This window comes from Canis lupus, chromosome 24 (genome assembly GCF_048164855.1).
Source record: "Canis lupus baileyi chromosome 24, mCanLup2.hap1, whole genome shotgun sequence".
NCBI lineage: Eukaryota > Metazoa > Chordata > Mammalia > Carnivora > Canidae > Canis > Canis lupus.
In genome coordinates, this window is record NC_132861.1 from 43291870 (window position 1) to 43308625 (window position 16756).

Here is a 16756-nt window from a genome sequence, read left to right on the forward strand (position 1 = left end):
GCAAGGGAAAGGGTTCTCCCCTGGAACCTCCAGAAGGAACACAGCCATGCTGATGCCTTGATTTTAGGTCAGCGACGGCCATTCCAGACCTCTGACCTACGGGACTGTGCTATAACAAATGTGTTACTTTAAGCCATCAAATTTGTGGCCATTTGTTAGAACAGCATTGGAAAACTAGAGCTGAGCCAAAGACTCGATAATTAGGGTCTTGAAGCAAGAAAATGATGGCAGAATGACATGGGCCTACAGGTAAGGAGGAGGGTAAGACAGAGGAGAGACGATTCCTCCCCAAACTAGTTCAAAGTTTGTTCCTGTTCCTCAGGGAAGAGAAACCAAAGATGGATGTGAGGAGCGACTCTGCATTGTTTCTGGTGCTGACTATAATTAGGCAGGGAGATGTCTGTGTTCCCTTCACGGACTGCAGGCTCAGTCATGCTCATCAAATATCTCTGCCATCTCAACAGAATCCACAGGAAAAGCACCCTCTAGGTACTGTTATATATAGCGTCTGTCCTGGGAGGCCTCCACCTGACAGAGTTAAAACTACCGCTCAGAGTGGGCAAAACCAGGTCTGGAGTGTTCTGGAAGGATTCAGGCCAACAAAACTGATTTTTCCTTGCCACGCAGGATGTAACACAGGACAGCTTCCACACTGCTTTCAATAAAGGACCGCAGAAAATGCCATCTCTCGGGGACAGGAGCCTCAGAGTTCATACAGTTTTAGTAGAGGTTTTATCCAGTCTCTCAGAACCAAGGACCGGGATGAAGAGGGGCTACTCCAGTGTTCACACTTCAGAGCTAACCGGCACGTAGAATAAATACACCCTGTTCATCAAATGTCAACAGATCGTAACCTCTTTAGGGCTAAGATTCCTCACTTTAACCATAGAATGATGGAGTGGCTCATGCTCCAGAGATAATAGATTTGTATTTTTAAAACAATGGTAGGTGTGGGAGAGACTTCGGTTGCCTACTAACATCAGGGTCCCCTCTTGGACCTATGCCCTCTGCTAAATGACAGTTGCCAGCCCCCTGCAGCAAGGTGGGGCGTGCGACTGGCACTTCCAATAGGACGAGGGCAGAGCTGAGGGAGATCGCCTGTAGGAAGAGGCACAGGGTCCATACTCTTTCTCTCTTTGTCAGCCAGATGCAGAGGATCCAGGTCCCTGGATCTGGAATGACCAGATGGCCCGAGCTGAGACCCTCGATCCTAGAGAAGAGTCATTATTGACAGTCCAAATCAGACTTTGGTGGGCACAAGAAATAAAGGCTCTTGGGGTTATGCTACTGGGATGTCAAGGCTACCTACCAGTTATAGAAATGGGCTGTGCTAATACGCTGGATTTTACAAACCAAGAACTTCCCCAAGATCGAGGACTCAGCAAGTACCAAAACCACTGCCTGCCTTTGAGGTCATCAAAGAAGCAGGATGCTCTCCTGTATCAGACTGATATTTCTGATTAGGTTTTTAGCCTACAGAAACTCTACCTTAAGTGGTTTACTGAACTTTTGTAAACTCTTGAGCTCCCAGAGGCAGCTCTCCACTTTGTCCTGCACTTCCTCTTCTGAAGCAACACCAGCAAATGAGCTGGACTCAATGAATGATGAATGAATGAATGAATGAATGAATGAATGAATTTGCACCTCCTGCCAGCCACCTGCTTACCTGGTTCAGCCTTCTTGTAGACAAGGGTTCAACTGAACAGCCTCTGAATGGCCCTGCTCCAGCTGCTATGGGACAGCTACTAATTAGCCTGACAAAGCAACACTGTAAATGTAAATGTTTTCAAGAAATGTTTAATGTGAGCAGCATGTGCAACAATACAACTAAAAATAGCCTAAGAATTGACTTCCTAGCAGAAGATGTAAGGGGTTGTGAGGCTGTGATTAGCCAACTATATGTTTTATCTTATTTTTTAAAATGCATTAGACTCAAATTAGTCTGAATCCATACAGCAATTATTGACTGTGTCACTCATTAGGGATTAATTATACACTATCTTATGGCATCTCCCCTGTTGCTTTGAACCCATAGTAAATTGTTAATTATCACAGTGAGTCTCTGACTTACACAAACCCGATATGAGAGGCGCTCACTCGGAAATGCCCTGCCGAGATTCTCAGTTCTCATCTTGTCTCTATTGCTTCCTGGATGTGGAACCTGCGAGAAGGGACTTACTCTTTGAGTTGACCCGTCAAATGGGCATAATATTAGTGCTTTAGCTCACAGGGATGGGATCACCCACATAAAGCATTTCCCCACCTGGCTTGGGAGGTCATCCACAAATGCTGACTGTCTGTATTACAGGTGCAAGGTTTGGGCCAGATCCCCATCTCTCTGGGCCTGAACTGCTTCACCTGGGAAAACAGAGGCACGGACACAAATGCCTGACATCCCAGAACCAAGTGCAATGCTCTGACAAGGTACACAAACAGCAAACAGAATTCTGTGCCAAGCCAGTCAGGTGACCACCACGCCCCATGAGATAGTTCTGTCCTGGGTGTGTTTGTAGAAGAATGTTTTTGGTTTGGGGGGGTTTGTTTGTTTGTTGGCCAGTGGACTTTTGAAACATCTTCGTGTAAGAAAGCCCACAACGTTGTACTAAGGTGTTACTGCTTAATTTACCTCCGGTTGAGAATAATGGGAAATAATTTCCATAAGCCAGGGAGATGGGGGGACTTCCTTTAGCCTGGCCTCCTATCTGATCAGGCCCATTTCCCTCTAGAAGCACCAGGTGGAGAGGCAGCAGCCTGCCCTCCAGAGGGCAGATCCAATCAGCTAGAGAGGGTTTCCTTCCAGCTGCAGGCAGTTAAAAGCTGAATAACCAATTCAGCCACGCTAACCCCAATCTCTCCCCTCAGGACAGAGGAAATAGTCCATCTGAACGTGGATTAGGCCAAATCTCCTGGGATCTTTTATACAGAAAGGGAAAAAAGAGTTCCTGCGTCAATGCGAGGGAGAGATGGGCCAAGGTGTGTGGGCTCTGGGGACGTGCGCACTCACCAGCTAGGGTAATTGTTCAAGTGTCACTAGTGACTTAAACTGCCACACGTATGGCTGGTTCCCTGAGTCTCCAGTAGCCACACACGGGTACGGGGCCCAGCAGAATGCCCGGGTGAGGCAGGGAGAGACCAGACCCGAGCTACGTGCATGTGTCCATCATTTACATATTATCAATCAGTCCCCACAAAAGCCAGCCACGTACATGGCATCCAGGCACAGACAAGGAAGCGGAGCCCCGGAGAATGCTAATAAGCAGATGGGGCTTGCACTTGCTGCTAGTGAGTATTACTTCCCCAAAACACGCTCTGTCCTTTATCCATCCAGCCTGGCACAAAGGTAGTGCTCAGCAAACATCAGTTTCAGGGTGGGGGGAATGCACCTCCTTTCAAGAAAAAGACAAGAGTAGTTAGAATCAAAGACACGACTACACAGGTCCTCAGCATACCTTGAGAGGCGAGTGTCCTCTAAGGATTGCTTTCCTTCCATATTTTGACGTAATTATTGACAGCTGAAAGCTCTTCCCTCCCTGTAGCATTTTGTATTTTATAATACACTTCATTATCAGTATATTTTGTTCCTATCAGGAACACTGACAGTCGTTCCAGCCAACAGCATCATCCATTTCATGGTAAGGTGTGGTACAGTGATTTGCCTAAGGACACTGGTCTGATTCTTGGTGTGTCTCTGGGAACCAGCTGGGAGCTCTGCAAGCATGCCCAGACCGGGCTGGACCCCAGACCAAGCGAAACCAAATCACTCTAGGTGGCAGCCAGAGATCAATAAAGTAATATACCCCATTAATAATTTTGATCACATGCTGAAATGAAAATATTTGGAATATATTGGGTTCAATAAAATATATTACTAAAATTATTTGCATCTGTTTCTTTTCACTTTTTAACAAGGCTATTCAAGAATCTAAAATTGCCAATGTGGTTCCTATTATATTTCTATTAAATGGAACTGCCTTAGGGCAAGTCTGTGCTTATCATTTCACACACATCTTATTTAACCATCCCGTCCAGCCTATAAACATGGCTCCAATAGCCCCATCTGACAGATGAGATAACTGAGCACAGGGGGTGGAAGTACTTTGCCCAAAGCCACAGAGCTGGTGAGAAGCAGAGCCTGGATTTGCTCTCAGAAGGTAGAGCCCAGTCTCCTCTTAAACACCACTCTGGAAAAAAAAAAAAAAACACTCTGTACAATGCATTACCTCTTTTTCTGTGCAGCGCACTTTGTGTGGGTTGGATACATAGGGAAATACCTAAAGAAATAAATGGCTGTCTATTATTTTGTTCAAGGATCTACTACCTACACATAAATTCAGGTTCATAGGTTACAAGCAAATAATTTGAAAGCCCAAAGTAGCACATTTTCTTCGAGAATGCGGTATTTCCATAGCAGTAAGTCTGGCATAAGATATATATCCTCATCTTCAGAGGCAGACATTTAAAATCATTTTATTCTGGTTTAGCCCTCATTCTCTACCAATGAATAAACTGTATATTCCTTTCCATGGACACAATTAGAGTCTTGGAAACCTATCTATGCAGTGATATTGATTTCTGGAAAATTTGGTTTCAACTGATTCCAGACTCTGAAATGAAGCCTAAAATAAAACAGCTAAATCTTGTGGGATGGCCAGGGCCAATGAGGGCTCAATATATTAAGATACAGTGAACTATCCTAGAAAGCATGAAGCACTTTGGCCTCCATGAATCTTCCAGGAGCTGCTTGTCAACTCATTTGTTAACTAACCATCTCTTTGAAAGATAAGACGAAACTCCCTATCTAATGGCAAACAGCCAATTTCTTTACATCTTCTGGAAACTTTACAGAAATGATACAATTAAAGATTGACTTTATATCCACTATCCTGTCCCGCTGTAAAACTAGCTAACTAAGCAAGTAGGTGGCGAACAGTAAACTTATGCTATACCAGGGGATACATCATGCTGTGTGCAATGAGCTGGAAACTGAAAAGCTGTCCATATACTGAATTTTTGATCCACTGACTGATATTTCCTAACTGCCTTAGAAATACCTAACCTTCACAGTAATCGGCATTGGCTTCTTAATTCTTCTTACTGAGTAATTAATGAACTTCTGTCCAAGACTTACAGATAATAACAATCCATGTTCTTGAAAAAATGCCTTAGTATTTTCTGAAATGAGATGGAGTAGAAACAGCTAAACAGATCAGTAGACTTGATAGATGGGCAACCAGATGGGAGGACAACTAGATCGATCAGTCAGCCTGTGGTCAGAAAGGGAGGCGAAAAAGGAATAAAGAGGCTGGTACAGAGCTAGAGAAATAGATAAAAAGAGAAAAAGAGAAAAAGAGAAAGAAATGAAGAAATGAAGGTTACCTCCAAGAAAACTTCCTGTAATTGAATCAATAATATCATTCAGTAAGAGACGTCATAGTCGCAAAGATAAAATGAAAAAATTTTAAGTCTTTATGCAGGCTCTGCCCCATATAAAAATCTAATACCAGTCCACTGTTGTTTCCCTAATTACCACTAAGGTTACTTGGAGGCCGAGAAAGATGGCACAGACACCTTCCTAACCCCCTCCTCCCACACAAAGTACAAAGTGTCTCCCATCTGCTCTGTACATAATACAGTGTTTGCATCAACCATGGGATGTGCTGGATTCACAGTGGAATCAGGGAACCAGAATGCACTGAATTGAGTAACACCCACCCCCAAATATGCACAAGTCCCAACCCCTATACCTGTGAATGTAATCTAACTTGGAAATAAGATCTTGGTAGATGCTATTAAGGATCCAGGAATAAGATCATCCTGGATTTAGTGTATGTCCTAAATCCAAGGACTGATGTCCTTAGACATGAGAGGAAAATCCAAAACCCAGAGCTACGTGGGGGCAGAGGAGAGCCATGGGACACGTGAGGACAGGGTGAAGGGGCCATGTGTCATGTGAGGAAGAAGACAGAGATCATGGCAATGCAGCCACAAGACAAGGATTTCCAGGAGCCACTAGAAGCTGTAAGAAGCAAAGGATTCTCTCTTGAAGCCTTCAGAGGGAGCATGGCCATATAGTCCTGGTCCTACTGACCTCTTAATCTCAATTCTGGGTTTCCGGAACTGTGAGAGAATAAGTGTACTGTTTAAAGCCCTCCAGTTTGCCAGAGTTGTTATACAGCCCTAGGGAACTAATGCACAAGGGTTTTCTGGAACCAGTGAGAAAAGTTACCTAATCTCTGGATACAAGGATATTCTACTCACTCAGTGGGAATGGGAGATAACGCATTGGGCTTTGAAGAATGCCACGAAATGACCAGCCACTCTTAGAGAAATTTCACTAAAGAGAATGGTGAAGTGTGCCTCCTTTCGCTCTAAATCTGTCCATCAGCAACAAGAGCTGGAAGTAGTCAGGATGCCACACGTCTTGCTTATGGGACACGAGCTGGCCTTAACTCCGAAATGTCCTGCTTAGGACGGATAGCAACATGAGGTTCGCTCAAGTTTTTTATAATCAAGTTGTCTGCGATGCTTGTTCTCTTGAGCATTTTGAAACAGAAGGAAACAATTTTGCTTTAAAAGTCTCACCGGATAAAAATATAGACACACCATCTGAATGCTACTGCCTCTCTACTCTAGATGTGGTCTGTGGACCGGTAGCACATACATCCCCCGGAGCTTCATAGAAATGCACGATCACGGGCCTCTCTCCACATGTACTGAATCAGAATCTGCATTCCTAACTGAGAGCCCCAGGTGTTTGGCTGGCACATGAAAATCTGAGATGTTCTCCTCCAGAGTATTTACTCGACAACTTTTTCAATGGCTATGAAATCATGTCATCTTAAAACAAGAACGAATGACCCGAAACTCATGAAATGTGCACACGCACACACAACCCCTTTAAAACCCTTCTCAGCTCTTTTTGATTCTGGCAAATACCGTACACAGTCTTGAAATTAAAAAAAAGAAAGAAAGAAAGAAAGAAAGAAAGAAAGAAAGAAAGAGAGAGAGAGAGAGAGAGAGAGAGAGAGAGAGAAAGAAAGAAAGAAAGAAAGAAAGAAAGAAAGAAAGAAAGAAAGAAAGAAAGAAAGAAAAAATGAAAAGGAATATTTTATGTGTTTCACTGTATTTATTTAATGCAGTATTTTCTAACTGGGTTAACAGACTCCTAGGAAAGAGTTTGACCCAGAAATCCAAGGGATCAGAAGCAGAGTATTTTTAAATTTTTAAATCATAGCTGTGGCTTTGATCTGCTGTTAACTCAGTTTATTAGAAGAGCCTAATAATGCTCCCATAGCTTGGCTTTGGTGATCACCCTCTGCAGCACCATTGTGAGCAGATGGCACTGGGTGACGGGTGACACAGATGCACTGGCGAGTACACAGTGACTCTAACCTGCCCAACGAAAGGAGATGGGGACACCATCTATTTCCTCATGGGGAGGCAAGTGCCCTAATAGAGGGAGGCCTGCTATAATGGGGGGTGGTGGGAGCAGGGAACACTTCCTGACACCAGAATTTGTGTCTGGTAAACAAACATTTCCTGAAGGAAATGGTGTCCATGCAGAGTCTTGAAGAATAAGTTGAAGGAGTCTTGGAAAAGAAGGTAGAGAACGGCAGCCTAGCAGGAGGGAATGACATAAGCACAGGCACAGAGGCATGAAAAAAAATCGGGATTCTGGAAACTGGGGAGCACAAAGTAGGAGTCAGAGAGTGATGGAAATGAAGCCAGAGGGGCAAGTAGAGGCTGGCCCGTGGGGACAGCCAAGGAGCCCAGACATCATCGTCTGAGTGATGCGCACTTCGTCTTTCTGCTGCTGGTGATCGTAAATAAAAAGCCTAAAATCAAAATCTCCCTTTCCAGAGCCTCTCACAAATCAGGCTGAATAGCAGAGTAATGAAACTGTAAGAATTCTTAATATATATTAGCAACAACTGGGACACTTCCATCAATTCGATTTTATGATGTCAAAGCATAAAACACAGGAAACGTTTAGGTCACATCACATGGTTAATTCAGTGCAACAATAATAATTCAGTGTTATAAAATGTTACAAGACAAAGCTCACTTCTAGGGACTTTACAAGAATAAAAACAGACGATGGATTTCAATCTTTGAAAACATTTTCTGCAGAAAAGACTCATCAGGAAAATCATCGTGGAGTCACCTGTTTGAGAGTCTAAACCTGCTTAAAGATAAGGTGAGGGGAGCCCGGGTGGCTCAGCGGTTTAGCGGTGCCTTCAGCCCAGGGTGTGGTCCTGGAGACCCGGGATCGAGTCCTACTTCAGGATCCCTGCATGGAATGGAGCCTGCTTCTCCCTCTGCCTGTCTGTCTGTCTCTCTCTCTCTCTGTCTCTGTGTCTCTCATGAATAAATAAATTAAATCTTAAAAAAAAAAAAAGATAAGGCGATGGAGGTCTTTGGAGCCTGTAGGAACTCAGTTTCTTCTGGCTGTAGAAAACCCAGAGTCCTAACACAGTGTCTATTTGTGTGTTCATGGCAAAGAGTCAGAAAAACAACATGGAACTTTCCAGGCAATTAGGGAAGTAGAAAAGCCTGTGTGTCAGCCACACACGAGTTGGCATGTTAATGTATGGAGGGCTGTGGCACTGAATCCCACGTGGGCCGGTCCACAGACACAAACCGCATCATTACCTCCCACCAGCTGCCTTGCAAATGCATGCCCCCCACCGCAGAAGGCATCGGGCAGGAGATGATGGATGATTTAGGACCTCTATCAATATCGCCCCCCAAAATCGCCACTGTGGGTAAGTTACTGAGGATGGGCCAGCAGAATAATTGTTAAGAACAAAAAACTGAAGAATGGTCTATTTCTGTTATAATTAGCTGACAATAATCATATTTTATATCTTTAATTAGCACACAGGCGTCCAAAGGGCCCAGATGCAATACCTGGAATCCACTACAGCATGGCACCGCTTGGTGTCCTGGGTGGGTTAAGGGATGTGGGAAGCAAACCCGATGAATCTGTGTCTGGTGAGCAAACAGCAGGTGCACAGGCTGGCTAGCCAGGGCTGCAGTGCATCAGGGAAACGGATTCCATCACGGCGGCTACCCTATGTCATAAACCAACTTCTTTCCTTTTAATACCCAGGCTGTTTAAGGTGCTTAACCTCCTCGTGCAGGACGTATTAATGACGACTCCAATTAGTTGCCCTGTAACTAGAGGGGTTGCCCCACCTGCTTGTGCTTTCTGGAAAGATCTGTGGGAATGTCTACGTCATCCACTGGGCAGATGCCTAGATTCTTACCCTGCAAGACAACCTCAGATCTAAGTAGCTTTCATCCCGACACCTTCCTGGCCCTGGGGGTGGATCCGAACTCAGCTGGGCTGGAGATCCTGGAGTCAGAGCTGGGTGTGGGTACAAGCGCAGCCCACCCACTGCTGGGAAAGATGAGCTACTGGGAGCCAGACCCCAGGGAAGTTAGGACAAGGATGAGATCCCCATCTAACAGGAAAGGTCTGCACTGTGTGAAGGCAAGATTAAGTGAGAGAGGAGGCAGGAGAGGTTCCCTGACACAATGGAAGGCAGGCCAAGGAGCAGTTAGTTCCTAGGGTACAACAGCAGGGAAGGCAGGGTCACAGGGCAGAGCAGTTCTGCTCACTGGAAAAAGTCACTGAGACATGAAATCAATAAGGGGCAAAACCTTTTTGTTGTTGTTTTAATCAGAGATGACAACTGAGGGAGGAAAAAAAAAAAAAACCTACATTAACTTCATGGGACAAATAAGGAAACCTAAATCTCTGAATGAAAATAACAGAGAGGCACCTGGGTGGCTCAGTGGTTGAGCATCTGCCTTCGGCTCAGGTCATGATCCTGGGGTCCTGGGATCGAGTCCCACATCAGGCTCCCTGCAAGGAGCCTACTTCTCCCTCTGCCTATGTCTCTGCCTCTAACTCTCATGAATAAATAAATAAGATCTTTTTCAAAAATGATGATATAATTATTATAAACAATACATAATGACATAATACATAAATAAAACATTAAGCATAAGGTATAATATTGAGATTGATCATTTCTAAAAGGATTGAACTTTTCAAAAAAATGTCATAACTATTATATCTTGCTTATTTTCACTGGGAATTGAGAAGAGAAGAGAAGAGAAAAAAGAAAAAAGAAAGAAAAGAAAAGAAAAGAAAAGAAAAGAAAAGAAAAGAAAAGAAAAGAAAAAAAGAAAAGAGAAAAGAAAAGAAAGAAAAGAAAAGAAAAGAAAAGAAAGAAAAGAAAAGAAAGAAAGAAAGAAAAGAAAAGAAAAGAAAAGAAAAGAAAAGAAAAGAAAAGAAAAGAAAAGAAAAGAAAAGAAAAGAAAAGAAAAGAAAAAAAGAAAGGCTCCTTAAATACACTCTAGCCTACCAGGCTTTAGGAATGGTCTAGTCCCTGCTGAGGTGAGAGAAGTACCATGGAAGGCAGGGAGGAGGGGTGGTCAATGCAGTGGCCTCCTGCCCCTCTCCGCATCCCCTCTGTCCTCTCCCTGCCCAGCTCCCTGGCAACTCACCTGGAGTCAAGACGGAGCCCAACACAGCAAGGAAAGGGGAGGGGGGCGGCCAGCAGATGCCACTGCAGTTTTATGGTCTCAAAAATTAAATCATAAGAGGATATAATAATAGAGGAGTACTTTCTGACCCCGACTCAGAGTTGTATATTTATTTGAAATCTGCCTTTTAAAAAAACAAAAAAGGATGGAAGAAAGATATGGGATTAAGGCAAAGGAACTCACACAGGACCACTTTTGACCTCCTCCACCCCCACTTAAGTAATGGCAAAATGAATTATTTTTCTTTTTTTTTTCTGCACAGACTGAATATTCCATGTGGACAAAACAACAGAAGCCGTATTCCAAAATGAGACAGAGGCTTAAACATTTTAATGTACTTTTTAAATCCTTTTAAGCCTTTTAATAAAGAATATATTGACTGACAAGTAAAGTAGATTTAAAACAGCCTGTCCACGGGCAGCAGTGGGCCTCAAGTCCTGATTATATGATACATTAAATGACATCAAAATAAGAATGAAAGTAACTTGAAATAACTTGGAAATGATCTTTCAAAAATTGTCTCGAAATGTCAGAGACAAAATTCTAGCAAGCTTAGCAAGGAAAGAGAAAAGCTGGCCAAAGCCTTCAAAGATGAAGATCATGTTCCAATTTGTGTGATTGAGCAAAGAGATTAGTGTCTAAAGGTCCTAAAATCTTTAGAGCTGTGCGACAGTAAATCGCACATAACTTCAACGATTGGAGGCCGGGTGAGAACTAATTTGAAAATGTTCAGAGCTCTTCATCTATGATTTCACTGCTAAGATGACTGCGTCCACACAAAGCTCTCAGCCTACATTGGTCCACGTACACTTTTGCCAAAGCGGAGCCAAACAAAATCTCACCGTAGACAGGTGGGAGAGAACCACAAAAAGGTTTGAGCCTATTAGAAATTCTCCTGGTTTCTCTGCTAACAAGAAAATGTTTCTGATGATTAGTTTTTCCATTAATGTCAGGATTCACAACTAAAACCGCTAAGCCTCCCTATCAATATAGGGAGCATCAATGCGCTTCCCCGAAATGGAAGAGATGAAGTGTTTCTAACATATTTTTCAAAAAAAAAAAAAAAATGAGACACTGTATCTATGAAAGTCTCATACCTGCAGGGGACCAATGGAATCCTAATATTAGCTCACAGATGTCACTGCTGTGCAAGAGACCCCCCTCCTCCCTGGAATCGGTTGATTCTATCTGGTAATATGAACCATATTTTGCTTTTTCTGTAGTCTTGGAAGACTCATCTCCTTAACAAGGATGTCTACCACACAAAAGTCCAATAGTGTATACTAATACCTGAATTCCCAACAGAACCAAAGTAAAAGGTCTTTTGAATGCGAAAGCTTCTAGCAAGTTTCAAACATGACTTAAGCTATAGAAATCTGATTTAGTGCACTTTGGCGGAAAAAAAATCTGCCACGGAGCATGGCATCCTAAAATGACAGCAACGGAGTCACTATTTATGTCAATTAAGCAGGTCAGCCTACCTCTTTATCCAAATATGAATGTGTTGGTGTAGATACCAAAGTACCTTGTGGATATAAAATTCTAGAATCTCAAAGGCAACACTCATTAGGCAACACCCATTCTTAACTCCATGGCAAAGAAAGAATAAACACTTTTTGCTCAAGGCTAGAATGGATCTTAGATGCATTCTAGTCCAGTGCCATAATTCTATACATGAGGAAGCTAGGAAAGGACCTAAAAACTGAAAGTAATTTGCCTAAGACCTTTAGTTACTGTGATGGTCAATTTTACCTGCCAACTTGGCTGGTGTTTCTTCAAATATTATTATTCAATCTATTCAAATATTATACAACCAGACAGATGCTTATTCAAATACTATTCCAGATGGTCTCTGTGAAGGTATTTTTAAGATGAGATCAACATTTAAATCAGTAGGCTTGGGGATCTCTGGGTGGCTCAGCAGTTTAGCGCCTGCCTTCGGCCCAGGGCATGATCCTGGAGTCCCGGGATCGAGTCCTACATCGGGTTCCCTGAGGGGCACCTGCTTCTCCCTCTGCCCGTGTCTCTGCCTCTCTCTCTCTCTCCCTCTTCCTGTCTCTCTCTCTCTCTCATAAATAAATAAAATCTTTAAAAATAATAAAAAAAAATCAGTAGGCTTTGAATAAACAAATTACCTTCCATATTGTGGGTGGGCTTTGAAGGTCTTAATAGGAAAGGGCTGACCTGTCCTGAGCAAGAAGGAATTTTGCTGGTAGATGGCCTTTGGCCTCAAACTGCAACATTACCTCTTCCCTGAGTCTCCAGTCTACCAACCCACACTGTAGATTTTGGACTTGCCAGCATCCACAGTCATGACAGCCAATTCATTTAAATAAATTCTCTCTTCTCTAGAGAACACTAATACAGTTTTGAAATTGAAATTAGAACCCAGATCTTTTTTTCCTCACTCTTTAGGGGTGCTCCCAAGAGGTGCAGCCATCTTTTCACTGCTCGTTTTCTTGTACGTTGCCTCTGCACGGCACCTGGACTACCATAATACTATCCTTTTCATCCCCACTCTCCAAACTGCTCCAACCTTGCCACAGATGATCTCCTATTATGCACAAATTACCTACCAAGCAACCGCCTGAAATTCTTCCAACACCCTTTAACTTGGTTTGCATATCCTTCATAATCTGGGCCCTCCTTACCTTAACACCCCTCTCCATTCCACTAAAGGCAACTTTGTGCTACCCATGCCAAATGACCCCTTCCTCCGGGGCCTTACTCTTTATCTTGACTACTCCATGTGACTCGGTTCACATAATTACATCCTCTGAATACTTCCCCTTTGCCATTTCATGTTCCTCCTCTGACTTCCTAAAACACATATTGTAACAGAAACTTATAATTACTTGTACACATTCATCTTCCCCTACTAGACGATAAGCTCTCTCAAATCAGGACTTGTGTCTTAGTAATCTCTAGGAACTGGCACAATGGATTTTCTATAAATTTTTGTTGGATGTATAAAAACCAAGTCTCCTGACTCTTCGCCAATGGCAGACCTAATTAAACTTGAAAGGTAAAAATTTTTTATGCCTTTCTGTATTATTTTTCACCTATTGTTATTGAGACATAAAAAGAGATGGGTTTAGATTTGCAACCATCTAAATTGTTTGAAAGAAAAATAGAATATCTGGAATTTATATCCAACTGAGAACCCAGTTTCTTATTTTATGCTGCTCTTTTATGTGAAAAACTCAACCAATCAACCGAAACGAGCAGCTACATTCTTTATTCAGCTGTGTGCTACTTAAGAATTAAAGGAGGTTCCATAAACACAAGCAAAAATTTGAGCATGTTCAAAAAATTTACTGTAAACAACATATTTCAAAGTAGAATTTAAAGAGAGGAAATACATGAATCCTTCAAGTAGTATGGTTTCCTAATCTGTATTTTAAAAATCTTGCACCTAAATCTTGTTCATTAGACTCTTCCCTATTCAGAGTCAAGACTCAAATATCTATCAGGAAACCATGGGAATGTTGTTCACAATAATGACACAATGGACATGCCCTATATCCTCTTTAACTTTATTATTTTATTTTGTCAAAGTCTTCAACTTAACCATCCAGTGACAGCATTTATAGAAAGTTACTACATGGGTTTCCTTCTGGCCCCAAATCCAGAGGCAAGTCACCTGAGTGCAGTATCTCATTGCTTCATGGTTTCATTTTACCTTCCAACTGGTTTCTAAGTAAAAAAAAAAAAAAAAAAAGAAAAAAAAAAAAACATCTTGGGATGTCTGGGTGGCTCAGCAGTTAAGTGTCTGCCTTTAGCTCAGGGTGTGATCCCAGAGTCCCAGGATCGAGTCCTGCATCGGGCTTCCTGCATGAAGCCTGCTTCTCCCTCTGCCTGTGTCTCTGCCTCTCTCTCTGTATCTCTCATGAATAAATAAATAAAATCTTAAAAAATAAATAAAAAGTAAATAAATCATCTTAATCATTAGAAATGTTCGGCAAGGGGAATTCTCTATATTTTAGTAATGAACCATTGAGGTACTAGAGAAAAATCAGTTTCTAACACTTTCTCTTTCAGGGTTTAACCCGGTGTGAGTTGGGTTATCCACTATCCTGATGGTACGACATCCTCACTGTGCCTCCATCAGCATCATGTACACCTTCCAGAGTCTTCCACGGCATCACATTCTTCTGGCTTTTCATCTACCACTCTGGTTACTTATTCTCAGTTTCCTCTATGGCTTTCTCCTCCTGATATACAAATATTGTCTTCAGCTGGCCACCCCTACCCTCTTACCAGAGATGATCTCCTATAATGTACATTTTAACAGACTGAACAGCTGTCCCTTGGGGGCATGTCCAAAGCCCTCTTTTCTCATTTGCTCTTTCTCTTTGATGACTTCATTGTCCCTCATGGTTTTATAAACCAACTGTGAGTGGACAGCTCTGCTCCATCTAATTACAGCCTACTTCTCTAACCTGAGCTTTAGGTCAAGACAGCCAAAAGTGACATCTCTGTTGTAATGGCCAAACTTAATAGATCCAAAAGATGACTCTTTATTACTGCCCCCTCAAAAAAAAATTGTTCTTCTTCTAGTCATCCATTCATTAGTAAATGGAGTCATGTCATACCACCAGTTCCCCAAACCCCAATCCAAGGAACCATCACTAAAATCTTCCTTCCCTTCCCTGGGGCCCACCTTCTTTCAAGTTTTCCTTCTCAAAAGGGCTCAGATCCATCATGCCTCCCTCCACTGCCACCTCCCTAGTCAAAACTAACAGTATTGCTCACTCGGATTACTGCAAACATCTCTTAACAGATCTCCTTCACAGTCCTGCCATTCTCTGCCCTTCCTTTCCCGGCAGTCAGAGTGTTGATGCTCCAGTCTGCTCAGAGCTTTTTAATAATTTCCCATTGCTCTACACAGAGGTCAAAATCACCAGTCCTCTTCCAAGACCAAGACCAAGACCAAGACCAAAGATCATCTCTTTCCACTTGCTTTCTCACTTCAACCTCTGTGTCTCAGATATGCCAAGATTCTTGCTGCCCCAGGATCTTTGCTTGCACTCTTGTCTTGTCTTTGCCTGGACTCTTCCAGCCCTCCCTGCCACCGCTTGCCACGATGCTAGTCAGATTTCTAGACTAAGCTAATGGACACTTCTTCAGGAGACTTCCTGAACTTGTATGCTCAGTTCAGATGCCCTATTACAAGAGTTCATGGCACTATATTCTTTTCTTGAAGCATTTCCCCTCACTGCTATCACAGTTACTGAGCAGTTAATGAGGCACAGCCTGCCTGCCTCTCTCAATAGACTGGAAGTTCAATGAGACTACAACAGTTCTTATTTTCTTTGCCCTTGTATCTTCAGTGACTAAAACAGAGCCTGGCACTCAAAAATGCCTGATGAGTAAGTCAATAAACTGATGAATCCACTAGAAGAGAATGTGATTTGTTCAATTTCTTTTTCTACTTCCTTCTGCATTCAAACCATCCACCTCTTTTTGTCCACCCAATATAGACACAGAACAACAAAAGAGAAACAAAAGAGGTGGCTTCTCTGGAAGGTCTCCTCGCAACTCAGGACAAGTGGTAAAAACCGTATTATTTTAGGGGGCACTAGAATATTATTCTCCATTTCTCCAAGCTTCACAAAGGATGCTTTGTTTCTACTTATTCACATGCCTATGTGTCAGAAGAATGCAAAGAAGATCTTACTAGCCAGCTCTGAGATTAGGGGTAAATCATTCAATAGCTCTACACCCCAATTTTTCTCCTATGAAGAGGAAAGGCAATCCTACTGATCTCATGTTTTGAGATGCTATTATGGCAATGCTTGGTAATAGCAAAAGAAAGAAGAGAGAGAAACCACTATCCACCCCACAAAAACGAGGAAACAATCAGAAGCCACAGATGTGTTTGCTGGGCTATTCAAACAATGTTAAAATACATTTCTTTGGGGGGAAATATGAAAAGTAAAAAATAATAATAATAATTAAGTAAAATACATCCAGAAGGCAAAATTACATTAATCATATGGAGAAGGGCAGGATCTTTGCCCATGAAATGCCGCCTTTCTGAATCAGTAAAAAAATAATAATAATAAAAATAAAATAAAACAAGACCAGTGTAAATAAGACAAGAAATCTGGTACATCTCAGCAGCAAAAGAGTCTTGAACATAGGTATTTGGCTCATTTTATGAAACTACACTTACCTACTAACAAAATCCAACTGG

The 16756-nt window shown here is 42.4% G+C and overlaps 1 protein-coding gene and 1 long non-coding RNA gene across 6 annotated transcripts in view; both read right to left on the reverse strand.

Moving 5' to 3' along the window:
• LOC140616131 (uncharacterized) overlaps positions 1–12434 on the reverse strand; it is a 28666-nt gene extending 16232 nt beyond the window's left edge. Inside the window, exon 1 of the long non-coding RNA XR_012016656.1 lies at positions 12039–12434. This is a non-coding gene — a long non-coding RNA (uncharacterized lncRNA). The remainder of the gene's footprint in view (positions 1–12038) is intronic.
• The window catches only part of PID1 (phosphotyrosine interaction domain containing 1), a 225682-nt gene that overhangs the window by 69567 nt on the left and 139359 nt on the right, over positions 1–16756 (reverse strand). The gene's annotated exons all lie outside the window — the stretch shown is intronic.